Below are 15,131 nucleotides of genomic sequence, written 5' to 3' on the forward strand. Positions count from 1 at the left end.
AGCTTATCACACATTTGATTTCCATGTGTGACTTACAGCAGTTATGACATGGTCTGATTTTCTCACCCAATAAAGGAATATTTCATATATCAGTCTACTCTTCATTCTATCAGACACAGTTATCACAGCTCCTACATTTGCTTTTTACACATATATGTAAGCATTGAGCCACATTTAGTACCAACATATTAAACGAACAATATTTGTCTCTTATATATGATACATCTGTATACACACTGTCACAGATACTTGTCTGTGAGTGAAGTGATTAATATAATAACTATAATATTGGCCATATTATATTTACATTACCACAGTGTGATGACTTTAGTCTCATGAACAACATCAGCTAATTGTTATTTACAGCTAATCTTAAACGACTGTTCAGCACAGAAATGAAGCCCAACAATCATGTTTCACAGTCCTGTGGTCTCAGCCTCAGATACTCATCAAATCACACAGAGCTCATGTAGAAACAAATGAACTAAATATGTTCTCCTTCATTTCTGTCAAACAAAGCTGTATGAAACGTTTCCAGCTGTTAGTATCATGGTTGCTAGGCAACCTGGGCAGTGCGACGGAGGCTAGACGTCCCATTTCACGAGCCTACGAGCCTCGCACTTCGGCCTTAGCGGTCTTTGAGTACGTGGCCCTTGAGGACTTTGAAGCTGCAGAACCTGAATCGGGATACAGCCATGATGATCTCCAGCCTCGTGCTCGCCAACATTCTCACCTGAGTTAAGAAGACGATCACTGAAATGGTCTCAGCAGGTCCTTTGATGACAGCAATGAAATGCAGTGGTAAGGCTTTTTGGGGATTAAGTTCGTTTTCATGGCAAAGAAGGACGATGCAGTTCATCTGATCACTCCTCATAACATTCTGGAGTGCAGGCAAAATGCTATTATAAAAACTTAAGCAGCAACTTCTCCAGGTTCCAATATTTATGCAATTCTCAAACCTTTTGGCCACGACTGTATAACCTCTTCTGAAGTTTAGTGGATATTATACATGGTTATGCTCAGGATGTGTCGGCCAGTTTCCACTGGAAACGCCTTTTGGTTAAACTGTCAGCGAGGAATTTGCATTTGCACTGTTACATTTTTATATAACTTTAATGCACATAAACAACAGCTGCTTGTTTCAGTGAAAATACATTGATGGGTTTTTAATAAAGTTGTACAGCTGTAAAGTATTTTGTCTGCTGTCAATTCTATCGTCAGCTACATCGTTATGGCAAATGTTCAAATGTATACAGGGAGTGCAGAATTATTAGGCAAATGAGTATTTTGTCCACATCATCCTCTTCATGCATGTTGTCTTACTCCAAGCTGTATAGGCTCGAAAGCCTACTACCAATTAAGCATATTAGGTGATGTGCATCTCTGTAATGAGAAGGGGTGTGGTCTAATGACATCAACACCCTATATCAGGTGTGCAGAATTATTAGGCAACGAGTCAAAAGAAGGACTTGACAGGCTCAGAAAAGTCAAAAATAGTGAGATATCTTGCAGAGGGATGCAGCAGTCTCAAAATTGCAAAGCTTCTGAAGCGTGATCATCGAACAATCAAGCGTTTCATTCAAAATAGTCAACAGGGTCGCAAGAAACGTGTGGAAAAACCAAGGCGCAAAATAACTGCCCATGAACTGAGAAAAGTCAAGCGTGCAGCTGCCAAGATGCCACTTGCCACCAGTTTGGCCATATTTCAGAGCTGCAACATCACTGGAGTGCCCAAAAGCCCTTTCCTCTACTCCCTCTTCACCCACGACTGCAGACCTGCTGATGGTTCCAACACCATCATTAAGTTTGCAGATGACACCACGGTGATTGGCCTCATCAGTGACAACGATGAGGCCGCCTACAGGGAGGAGGTGGATCGTCTGGCTGAGTGGTGCGACACAAACAACCTGCTGCTTAACACCGAGAAGACCAAGGAGCTCATCGTGGACTACAGGAGGAATGCTGACCCACATCCACCCATCCACATTAAGGGGATGGCTGTGGAGCGTGTGAGCAGCTTCAAGTTCCTGGGAGTCCACATCTCCGAGGATCTCACCTGGTCGACCAACTGCTCCAAGCTGGTCAAGAAGGCTCACCAGCGCCTCTTCTTCTTGAGGACTCTGAGGAAGAACCACCTGTCCTCAGACATCCTGGTGAACTTCTATCGTTGCACCATCGAGAGCATCCTGACCAAATGTATAACAGTCTGGTACGGGAACTGCTCTGCCTCGGACCGGAAGGCGTTGCAGAGGGTCGTGAAAACTGCCCAGCGCATCGCCGGAGCACCACTTCCTGCCATAAAAGACAGCTACAGGAAGCGGTGTCTGAAAAGGGCTGGGAAAATCATCAAAGACCCCAGTCACCCATCACATGGACTCTTCACCCTCCTGCCCTCTGGGAGGCGCTACAGGAGCCTCCGGACTAAGACCACCAGGTACCGGAACAGCTTCTTCCCCACAGCTGTCAGACTCCTGAACTCTGCCTCCTGACATCTGACCCACGTTAACTTATGGACTCAACATACACACACCCACAATGGACAACTGTACCCTATTAGAATCACCTTGTTGTTGAATTGTGCTATACAAATAAATTTGCCTTGCCTTGCCTATTTCAGGAAGCCGGTTTAGAAAACTCAGAGTGAAAAATGATACTCAGGGTTGAGTAACCCCGAAATGTCCAACTCGGAATATTCGGTTTCAGAAAAGCTGATAACAAGTAGTTCAATCAACGCGGAGTTGCTTTAACCCCAAGTTAAATGCGTGCACGAGGATACATAAAGCCCTGATTAGTGGAGCACAGATTAAGCGAGTCACCATGGAGACGGAGGGAAAGAAGGCGCGGTCAATGTATTTTACAGCGCTTGAGGCCGAAATTCTGATGGCAGCATAGGGCTTTGGAGTTGACGTCACGCCGCAATGCATTGTGGGAGCGCAGCTCCATTTTCGGGGTCTACGAATCAAAACAAACACACTGTGTTGGAACTACGACGACAAGAAACATGCTTAAAAGCAGCTAAAAAAGAAAACGGACGGTATAGAGACCGATTGCGTCCAGAGGCGAAGCAGCGGTACTTGAAAAAAATAGAGTGCATCGCAAATCTGGACCCATATGAAATACGGCAGTGGAGTAAAGACCCAGACGACTTACCGCCACTGTCCTACCCCGATATCTTCACGTATCTTGTTTGTGGAGTAAGCGCTTACACAGCGAACCAGTTTCGTAATTACAAGTCACTGGAGGCGCACATCCAATTTACAAATGGCTGGGTGCAAGATTTGGCTATTTTCAAGCCGCCAAACTCTGAGTATGTCGTCAAAGTAAGTCAGCTGGAGTGCATCCAGTGAAATAGCCATTTTCCACCCCCGACCATAATTAATGTTATACATTTATCATTGAACTGCTAAAATATCGTTATCATATTATATGCCCGTAATTGTAAAGTACATGCAAATTAACACATTGATAATCGGGCAAATTATTAACGCCAATTTGTGTCCTTCCTGTCTCATTTCATTTATTGTCTTTACATCAACCAATCAAGTCACTCCATTCGATGTTTGATCGCAATTTCTATAACTTCCGAGACCACCAACGATGATATTATTCAGCTATAAAGTGTGATAAGAACATATTTAGAACTTACCGGAATGAAAATGTCTTGAGCACACCAGCTGATATCTGGAGACGTAACAGAACTTGATATCAGCTCGTCTCACGGCTGCTATCCAGGCTAGACGCCTTCGTTTGGTAATATCCGATACATGAGCTCCTTCATGTTGCTTCCAGGTTGGGAAAGCATAAAAAGACAATCCAAACTTATTCCCTTGCCGGTCGTAAGATCGAACATTGCAGCCGAGCACACAGCAAGTACGAACCATGGCTATGCTTTCGCTCCTTACTTAGACCCCCAAAATGGCGGATCGGGCCAAAATCCTTTCCACGCCCACCCCCGTGACATCACGCTCCAAAGCCCTATATGCCGATAACATGCAAATTTTGTAGAAAAAAAGTAACACAGCCTCAGCTGCAAAACAAAGGGAGCATGCATGGCAAAACATAGCCGACAGAGTCAATGCGTGAGTGTTAATTTAAACATTGATCTAGGGATTTCCACCCATTTAACACGTTATTTTATTATATTTCATTTTTTATTTTATACATTTTATTTTGTGACGTGATGTGAGCGCAGGTGCAACCCAACAGGCCCCAAACGTTCCTGGCAGCAAGTAAAAATGAAATATAAAAATATAGTCCAAACAGGTAAGGTGTAATTGTATTATGAGCCATAGTGCTTGGTCTGTTTGTCCGATGTAAATCAATTGCAGTTAGAGGCTACATTAATTTTCTTTCTGTAAGCACTTATTGAAATTATCTGAGCACATTACAAGTAAATATCTGCTTACTCTGTATGCTCAAATGTGACCCGTTATAGCCAACAGAAAAAAAGCGGAGGCCCGAAAAACAGGTGGGGGTCCTCCACCACCACCACTCACAGAGCCTGGCCACTTGGCTTCCACATTTGTGATAATGTTGGCAGCATCACATATGATCTTCACAGTGCAGAGAACACAAATTAGCATCCATTACTATAATGAAATAATTTGTTAGTTTGAAATGCTACAGGGAACTATGTACCTGCACATTAATGCTGTGGAAAGACTTCCTGTTCACATAGTCTCCTTCATTTACTGAAGGAGCAATGATTGGAATGTGAGTGCCATCTGTACAGCCAATCACGCCTGGGAACCGTGAAAATAAATGTAAAATTTAAGTAGTAGTTCAAGTAGAGCTGGGCGATTTTTTCATATCACGATATGTTTTTTTCATTTCAGGCGATTCATTTCAGAATTTTAAATTGGATACGGTATTTCACAGGCAACCAGTGCAAATCAGCTAGGACGGGAGTAATGTGGGCAAACTTCTTAGTTTTGGTTAGAATGCGTGCAGCAGCATTTTGGACTGTCTGTAATCTATGGAGAAGGGCAGTGTGGAGTCCAAAATAGAGTGAATTGCAGTAATCCAGCCTCGACGTTACAAAGACATGGATGAGTTTTTCCAGGTCTTTATGCGGGATATACTGCCTGGCCTTAGAAATAAGGCGGAGTTGGTAAAAACTGGATCTAACAACAGCAGACACTTGTCTATCAAGTTTAAATGAGCTGTCAAGTAACACGCCCAAATTCCTAACAGTGTCGGAAAAGGAGCTAGTGAGAAAACCAAAAGCATCATGAAGTTTGGCACGAAGGACGTCACTGCCAAAGACCACAATTTCAGTTTTCTTATCATAAAGGATAAGAGTATTTGCCAGGAGCCATTGCCTGACCTCACACATGCACCCTCGAAAACTATTCAAGGACAAAGCTAGGTCATCATTTAACTCAAAGTAGATCTGAATGTCATCAGCATAATAATGAAAAGCGATGTGATATTTCTCAAAGATAGCGCTTAATGGAAGCATGTACAATGAGAACAGAGTAGGGCCTAACACAGATCCCTGAGGGACACCACAACAGACAGGTACAGCGGAGGAAGAGGAAGTGGCCAAGTGAACCGAGGAGAGCCGATTGGACAAGTATGATTTAAACCAATCCAAGGCAACACCCTTGATACCTACAGTGTGCTCAAGTCTCGCCAATAGGATTTTATGATCAACCATATCGAAAGCCGACGATAAATCCAATAGCACTAGGACCGAGGAGCGTCCATTGTCAGCCATTAGTAGAAGGTCATTGAGAACTCGGAGCAGCGCTGACTCAGTGCTATGATGTGGTTTGAAGGCCGATTGGAATTTATCATTAATGCTATTCTCATCCAGGTAGGCCTGGAGTTGAAGCAACACTATCTTCTCAAGAATTTTGGCCAAGAATGGAAGCTTGGAAATCGGCCTATAGTTCGCATAATCATTATAATCGAGGTTCCTTTTTTTAAGAACAGGCTGAATTATAGCATGTTTAAAGGCTGATGGTACGCAACCAGAGAGCAAAGAAGAGTTCAAAAGGGACAATATACTAGGTCCAATTGCACTAAAACAGTCCTTAACTATACGAGATGGAAGAACATCATATACGAGATTAGTATTGTTCAGTTGTTCAACCAGACGCTTAAGAGTAGGGAGTGAAACGGGTTCAAACTGATAGAAGGAAGAGGAACAGTCAGGGGTAAACGCAGAGCCTGTCATTAAAGGAAGAGCAGATTTAAGAGATGAGACTTTATCTAAAAAATAATTTAAAAATTGTTCGCAAAGAACCGGGGAGCACGGCAGCGGCATAGTGGGGCAGGGGTTGACCACAGAGTTAAAAATTTTAAATAAAATTCGAGGATTGTTACCATTGGTAGAGATAATTTTTGAAAGAAAAGCTGCTTTAGCCATTTTGGCAGCAGTTTGAAACTTCAAGCGACTAGTACGTAGGATGTCGTAAGATGCCTGGAGTTTATCTTTCCTCCACCTTCTCTCATCCCGCCGACACGCACGTCGTAGAGCGCGAACAGAGTCACTTAACCAACATTGTGAGTAAGTTCTGGGGCGCTTAATTTTAATAGGTGCCACAGTGTCGAGGATGGAGGAACATGTAGTTAACAGGGTATTGGCAAAATTCTCAACCATATGAGGGGTAAGACAATCTGACGTAATAGATGCAGAATACACAAAAGAAGCAGAGAATTTCACCACAGTATCAGCATTAACAGTGCGCACATCACATAATAACGTTACATGTTATTATGTGATGTTACTGAAATCATCATGAATAACAGGAGTGGTGATTCCTGTAACTTTGTGTATATAATTTGGCATTTCTTACTGATGTAGGCCAAAAATAAATACATAAACTGAGCACCTGATGGCTTTGAACTTTTGTTGTCCATCTTCCATTGGTTTGAATTTTGCGCTCCAGTACAAACACAAATCCCCCAACCCGAGGATCAGCACAATTAACCTAACAGACCTACACCTTAGTTCACAGATTCACTTTGTCTAAGGTTGATTTCTGGGATTTCACACAACCCAGGATTCAGATCGTGAATCCATGATGGGCTTGGATTTACATCATTATAAATGAAATGTGCTCTACTTGGAAGCAGCCGGCCCCGCCCCTTTTGACGGGTTGTGTGAGACTTTAAATCATCAAACTGTAAATTATAAATTTAAATTGTTATTGATCCTTTACCCCGAGTCCTAAAGTGTAGATTTATTTTCTTACTCTTCTTATATTTATTGTTTGTTTACTTGCACCGCTGTAACTGCAGCCTCGTCGTCTCGTCTCTCTATATGCTGGACTGTCTGTAGCGGAGATGACAATAAAGTTTACTTTGACTTCAGCAGCGCGCAGGCGCACCGAGGGCTCTCGCGCTCACGTTATAGAATGTAGAAAAAACATGGGTGCAGATTATAAGTCTGTATCATAATATCTGTTTGTTGTTTTTATTTTGTTTTGCGAGTTGGTTATTAGATGCCGCTCCAGCCAGCCAGAGACTCCCCGCCGCCCCGCCCTCTCCTCCCTGTGCCGCCAGCAGCAGGCGCACCTCGCAAACGGAGGGCGCCCTTACTCCCAGCAAATGGCTGATAGAAAACCGATCGGTGCCTACGAATTTCCCAATATGCGCTGGCATGACGTCGGGGAAGCATGGGTACGACCGATTATTTTATTTTTTTCTTGCCCGTGATGCCCCCCCCCCACCACGATGCATTCTATTGGTTTGCACACTTACACACACCCAGCTGTGGTTTCCTGTTTTGCTGGACTCTGGAGAGCCCCGCCTTTAATGCTCTTCTCTCACAGAGAGCAACAGAAAACTTGGAAAAACTCCAGATTGACTGAACTCAGTTCAAAGTTACCTTGACACCTTTAGATGTGAGACGTAGTGATGGTCCGCTTGAAGCTGACGCTCCGGTGCGTGTGTCAGAAAGATCAACGCGCTGCTTCAGAAGCACCGTGTCGAGGCTTGATTCGTTTGGCCAGAGTCACGTGATCAGTGACGTCTGAAGCTTCGTTTAGAACGTACCTTTTTTTAAATCGAACTTTATTGAAACACAATGAGTATACAACATACAAACAGATGAAGTTTACAAAAGAACAGAACATGAACATACAGAACCAGGAGTAAAAAAATGATGATATGAGGAGGCGAAAAAAATCAACATATAAATATTGTTCTGAGAGGCTTTTTGTTGGTTGAGTCTGAAATTGATTATATGTACAATTCATATCCTTATAAAAAGGCAGAAATATGGTGTTTTATTAATAAACTTACATTTATGGATATAAAATAGCTAAAAGTATTAACAAATATTTTATAAAAAACATTTATCATTCTTCCTGGGGAACTTAAAGAAAGAGAATAAAACATTTTCCCATCGTAAAGAAAACTCCCTTAAAATATAGACAATAACAAAACTGCTAAATTCTTCCAGAATCTCTGTGTAGAGGAACCAAAAGACATGTGCCACAGTTTCTGGATGATCCCCACAGAAAGTTCAATTAGTATTTATGTCTCTTTTAAATGTCACCATATAGTGACTGGCTGGGTCACATTTATGAAGAATTTTATATGAGATTTCCTTCACCTTGTTCACAATTAGATATTTATGGGATCATCCAGACTGTCTTCCAGGTGATATCTGGAACATGTCGGTTCCAGTAAGATATTCTATATATGGGAGAGACATGATATCTTCTTGGAATAAACTACGTATTCTCTTATTGCTGTTACCAAGTTCCTGTGAAAAGCAGATTTTTCCCACTGCTGACTCAGCTGGATCAGGGAGAGTGACTGAGGCAGATATTGAGCTGTCAGTGTTTTTATATAACATTAAAGTCCCTGAGGGTATGGCACCAAGCACCATTGAGAATTCCCCAACACTGACGGGAAAATTATATAGTGTAAGGAATTCATTGTAAGTAAGTAGTACTCCCTCGTTAAATTTTAAAACTTAGTAGCGGCCGCCATTGTTGGCAGCTGAAATTTGGCTGGGCCGCGCTATGAATTCTGGGATATGGTGGGCCACGAAGGACACACCCGACCCATCCTTCAAACTCGGGGGAATGAAGGACGCATTTGAAGGAGTCGAGGAATCGGGACAGCCTTCGTCGCCTGGCTGTGACGTCATCGGCCTTCAAATGCGGCCTCCGGAGGATGCAGCCGACGTTTTGGGACACAGCTTGTGTGTCTTTGTTGGTCATGTGACCTCCCAGGGACTACACATGGAAACGAGCAGTTTAGCTCAAATCTGGCAGGTTTCCATCGTCTGTTTTTGTCCTGATGTCCATGAACATGAACACTGTCCCTGTCAAACACGTCCAGATAATCTGATCCAGTGTTGTTCTTCTTCTGTGGTGTTTGTGATGGAGCAGCAGCTGCTGATCCTGATGTCCTCCACCAAGGGGGCAGCAAATTCAGCTGACTGTCATCATTTATTAAAAAGATGTAACAATGTGACATAATGCAATATAATAGTGTCAGTTACACATTGTGGGTTGCACTGTGGCCAGAATGGACATTACCTCCTGCCTAATGGAAGCTGTCAGCCATCCTGCAACCATGAATTAGATAAGCAGAAGTGAAGGGATTGTTAACAACAATTTAATAATAAAATGTAATGTGATAGTTGCACTTTATTAGCTCCCCACAATCGTATGAATAATAACCATGAATGCACTGCATGCTCATAGCAAGTTCTTTAGGTTTAAAGTGAGATCCTGCTTTAAAGGGCGCTTCATCTGCTGGGAATGACATGTTTCTTCTAGTATGTAAGGCTCAGCCCATCTTACTGGGACTTACTTTTGTAGATCCACATGCTCTAAACCTGCTGCTCCATGATTGGTGCAGAAGCTTTAAGCTACTATTAACAAATAATGACCATGGACTTAGTTGTTACTACAATAACTTATCATTGAGCAACTTTTAATTTTACTTGTAAAACTATGCAAGTAGAATTGAATGGGGCACAGTGAGCTGAGCACAGGCCCACTCTGTGACACTCAGAGGTTTGTGGATATCATACTGAGAGTATTGGACACAGTGCAGCCAGCTTGCAGCCACTTTCCCACCACTTTAGCACAATGTTTACATGAGACTCAGCCACACTAATGTTCCTGGGCAGACATGTGGTGCAGCATGGCTGATGGCACTGTACCTGCAGCTGTCATGGACAAGAACCACTCAATACCTCACCCAAGCCAAGCCTGTGCTGATGTTGTGATCTGAGACCGAGACACTAACCCAGGATCATGATATGATGTTGTGAGAGTTTCACTAAGAATTAGCTCTGATTACAAGATTTCAATCTATCGTAACTCTAATTTGTATTTACTTCAGTTTGTTCATCTTGGAGCTGTGTGCAGCTGAGGACAGTCTTATTATTACCAGGTGAGGATATGTAACAGCCACAGTCTGTAGAGATGATGTCACCATGGAGTGGTGATGTCACTGGAGCTGCCAATATGTGCTCCAGCCAAAGCTACACCAGAGGGTTGTGCTGTGTAACAGGTTGGTGCAGGTGGTGTTATCTACATTTGAACATTAGGCAACAGTCTCATGAAGACACTTTCTATTGTTCACTAAAGACCAACAATAACAGAGACAAAGGGAGAGCAGCAGAACTAGTGCTAACAATTAGCACTGCTAGCCTGCCCACCAACACCAGCTAATGTTCTAAAAACGATGATCAATGATTTTGCTGTAACGGCTCCAGCTGTCTGTGTCAGGGACACGTTGGAGATGAAGTGAGTGATCCAGTGACAAAGGTTTGGAAAGCTGCAGTCAGCTGAGACTAAAGGAGTCACCTGACCGAGAGACCAAATGTTTCACTGAGAACGTCCAGATGAACAGAATCAACCTTTGGGATAATCTGTTCCACACATCCATGTTTCACTTACTGCATTATATTTCCTCATTGCTGTGCACACAGGCCTGTGGCTTATAACCAACTCCAAGTTCAGACTCAGAGGCTGCTGAAGCTGTTTTCTGGAACAGAGACGTGTTGGATATAAAAGCAACTCTTCTTTATGTGTCAGCACTGAGGAAAGGAGCAGCTTCGTTTCTAAGTGTATGAAGGACTGTAGCAGTGTGTGTGTGAGCTTTATTTCACAGACAGAACCATGTCAAAAACACAACTTCAGGTAAAAACAATACAAAATCAAAGAGTCTGATCAGAAGGATTAAACAGAGGAGTGTGGGACTGTTTTTAACAGACAGCAGGTTAAGCCAGGCTGGAGGAGTAAACTGAGCCTCGGTGTGAGCAGCAGTGTGTTTGACAGGAAGCTGAGATAAACAGTCTGGAGCCCATTTAGTGCTTCATATGAAAGTGTGAGGATTTGAAAGCAAATCTAAAATCAAGCAGGAGTCAGTGTGAGAATGATTTGTGCTTTTCCTCAGTCAGATGCTGGGAGTTTCAGTTCATCCATGTTCAGCGTGCTGTGCTTTGTGTAACAGGAGAATATGACAGTATAAATCAAGTCTTCATGTCACTGAAAGCCTCCACAGTCTGCTATGGAGGTGCATCAGTTTGGATTTACAAGAAGAACATTTCTTAAACCTGCCACAAGATGGCGCTCCAACAGAAGGGATGTCCACAGTGTAACACAGACACACACATACTGTGTGAATGTGTGAGTGAATGGGCTTTCAACACAAGGCTTCTGCTGCTACCTTTAATGACATAATTAGCTAACAAGAACAAACTGTTAATTACCACCAAAGAACGGCTCCAGATTTTAGCTGCTGACCATTTTGTGAAACGTTGATTACATCAGCTTATTGTTGATTTTTCAACCTTAATATCAGCTGCTTTAAAGGAGCCTGGTTCTCTCGCAGTAACACTTTTCTTCACTAGATGCAGTGCAGGCACAGTCTGTGTTTCTAAACTACACACTAATGTTCATTGTTGTGCAGCTAAATCCTCCCTCTGGATGGGAAGAATCCCTGTCAGGCTTCAAACACCTGGCTTGGTGTTCTGGAGCTAATGTGTCACCTGTGAGGACTCTGAGATGAACACACAGCAGACACTTCAGTTCTCCGTCTGTGTGTCCTCAGTTTCCCAGCATGCCTTGGCTGTGGTGGTGGAGGTGAATGAGGGGGAACATGCTGCTCTGTCAGCACTCAGGTTTCATACCTGGTGATCTCAGAGGACAAAGCGGCGTTACAGCAGCGCACGTTGATGAGACCTGATGCTCTGAACAGTTCAGACTTCAGCCTCACTCTGAGAAAACAAACGACTGACTGTCAGCAGCAACTACACCTGCTCCATCAGTGACGGAGAGAAGAACTGAGACTGAGAGACATACAGCTGCAGGTCAAAGGTCAGAAACGCCCGCTCTTTGTACGGGTCAGGAGTTAGTACTGCAGAGGTCAGAGGTCAGCTTGCTGACAAACCATTTGAAACAGTTTGGAGCTAAAAGCACAACAGCAGAGGAAAGAAGAGACACTGCAGAGATGATGCAAAATATTGTGTTTTGTTCTCAGCTGTCAAAAAGTGTAACACACGTGTTCCAGCACAGCCTTTGTGTACTTTCACTTCTCCATACTGTCCATTGGAAATCCTGTTTGTTACTTTTTGATTTCAGTCCATGTGTCCAAAGCAAACTTCTGTCCCACACTTTCTCTGCTGACTCTTCACCGATGCTCAGATGATCTCAGATGATTTCACCAGAACTCATCAAAATTCGGGCTCCACAGAAACCCAGACGTCACTAAACAAGCGTAACAAGCAAAGTGAAAACTGGTCGTTCAGCTTTATTGACCAAAGATAAGCTCACATGTCACCTCATGACACAGACACTTATTTCCACAGCATGCACGAGGACTGACAATAAGTGTCTATAAAGCCACTTCTATCTGCCACACCTGTGCTTCTGTCATGGTTGCTCTCCTCTCACTCTGTCATTTATCCACAGTCTGCCTCCCTCTGCTCCGTCAGCTGACGTCCTCTCTACACCACCTGCTGTGTTTTATCCTGCAAAAACACATTTAAGAAGCGTTGCACCGAGTAACGGGAGGAACTGCTATAAAATCCATTTAAAGGAGGTGGTGCTGAGTGCTGTGACTGGGGTCCCACCACTGACATCACGGGTGGAGGACATGTTGGAAAACTGCTACAAAGTGCTGTGCAGCCAGCAGAGCTTACAGTCTGTCCTGTGTGTCATACAGGCTCTCACACTTAGTGTTTCTGTGACACATTGAAGAGAAGTTTGTGTTGTTCACAGTTGTGCTTGTACTGAGTGACAGCTGACATGACCTAACAGGAATAATGTGTCTGTGCTGAATGAGAAGTAACACACAATGAAGTCTTGATGCATCTCAATCATCCAGGAAAGTGAGTCTGTTGCTTCTGTTCATCTGGACGCAGCGTTTTGTGGCAGAAACGTGTCGTCATCATCAGGTGACGTCTTCAGTCTCAGCTGCAGGTTTCAGTCTTACAAACAGGACATTTGCATAAAGACTGAAAGCAGCTGCAGGAACGATGGGCTGGGAGCTCCGTTCCTTCATCTTAATTATGCAGATTCTCAGGACCATTGATCAACAACCACTGATCCATGTCCATGAGTCCCATTCACAGAGATGTGGGAATGGCTGCAGTCACAGCATGTAAGATGGAAATAAATGAGAAGTATTTAGCTGAAGTGGATTTGATTTATGTTACTTCTTTTTTAACTTGTAGTTCTACATTGGAAGATTATTGTGATATTGAAATATAAAAATACATTTATATTCTATTATTTTCTCAAAATAAGCGTCACACTCGTGGAAGCCGGTGTACCCGCCGAAACGCCTGCATTTATGGAGACTTTCAGCCCCAGGTAGGCCAGTTATGGATCTTCGGATCCACATTATGTCAGCAGCTGTTCTCCACCGTGAACTGTGTTCAAACAAACACGCTCACGCCTCACAGACGACAGCTTACAGTCCTGTAGAGATAAAGTGACTCGTACAGCCCCGACCTGCAGACGCTGTGCGCAGAGGTTCAGGAGCAGAAGTCCCGTTGTAAACATATCACGGCAGACCCAACGATGTTTGCATGAACGCGCTTTTTTTAAAAGTCAGGTCGAGGCTCCAAAAGCCCAAAGGCGATATAACAGTTTGTGTTTGCTACATGGATCATTGGAGTTCAGCTTTCCTTTGTTATATTTCTTTAAGAGCTCAAAATGTGTTCATTACATAAATAAAATGTAATGTAATGTAAGCTCAATGTCCTTACAGCATAGCGTCTCTTTGATAGAGAAATGCCCAGAGTTACACCATCTATCGTTCACAAACACAGCCAGACCCCCTCCTCCCTTCTTACCACTCTCCGCTGTTCTGTCATAAGAGGCTCAGCAGCTAAAGCAGCACACCTGGGTCTCCCAGCCTATTAAAAGCAGCCCTTTGCTTCACCTGCTTCACTAAACATTATTATTTTAAGCAGAGTGGTGTGATTTATGTAGGCATTGCTGTGTGACAGGATGACTTTTCTTGCACACCCACCAAATGAGGGCGCACATGCTTCCACGCCCACTGGTGACTGCACACATCCTTTCAAGGAAGCATTTCATTCATCCCTAACAAATGGAAGAAAACACTGTGCAGCGTGTTCAGGTTTGAACGTGGCCCTGGCCTCTCTCTGCATCCACCTGGCACATGCAACACACATCCACTCCCTGCTGAACTGCTTGTATTTGATGTGTTGAAGTTTTGGTAAAGTTTGAATAAATTCCACTTTATTTATAGGAACATTTCATCTGTGGACTCCTGCTTCCCCTCTCCTTGAGCCAGTTTGTGACGGGAACATGACATAAGAAAAGTAATTTATCCCTTTTTGATTCTGTGTATCTGGCGCTCATCCAGTGAGTTCACACTTGGCAGAAACAGACTGAATTTGTCTGGAGAACTTTGGCTTCAGCCAAGTTAGATAAACACACTGTGTCTCTGTCAAAACAGCAGTGTAGTTGTGGCACCCCTGTGAGGGAATGACCACATGAATATTATTTTGTGTAAAACACTCATGTAACGGGACATTTTTCATTGCTATATGTATTTATTTTCAGTTTCTTTAAGAGGATAGAAAATCCATGTAACAGGGATTCATTTTATGTTAGAAAGCAGTGAGGGCGGAACTTTGGTGCTTGCTCCGGGGTTTCGGGGAGCAGTAAGTGGAG

The sequence above is a fragment of the Aulonocara stuartgranti genome, assembly GCF_965226115.1.
Source record: "Aulonocara stuartgranti genome assembly, chromosome: 3".
In the NCBI taxonomy this organism is placed as follows: Eukaryota; Metazoa; Chordata; class Actinopteri; order Cichliformes; family Cichlidae; genus Aulonocara; species Aulonocara stuartgranti.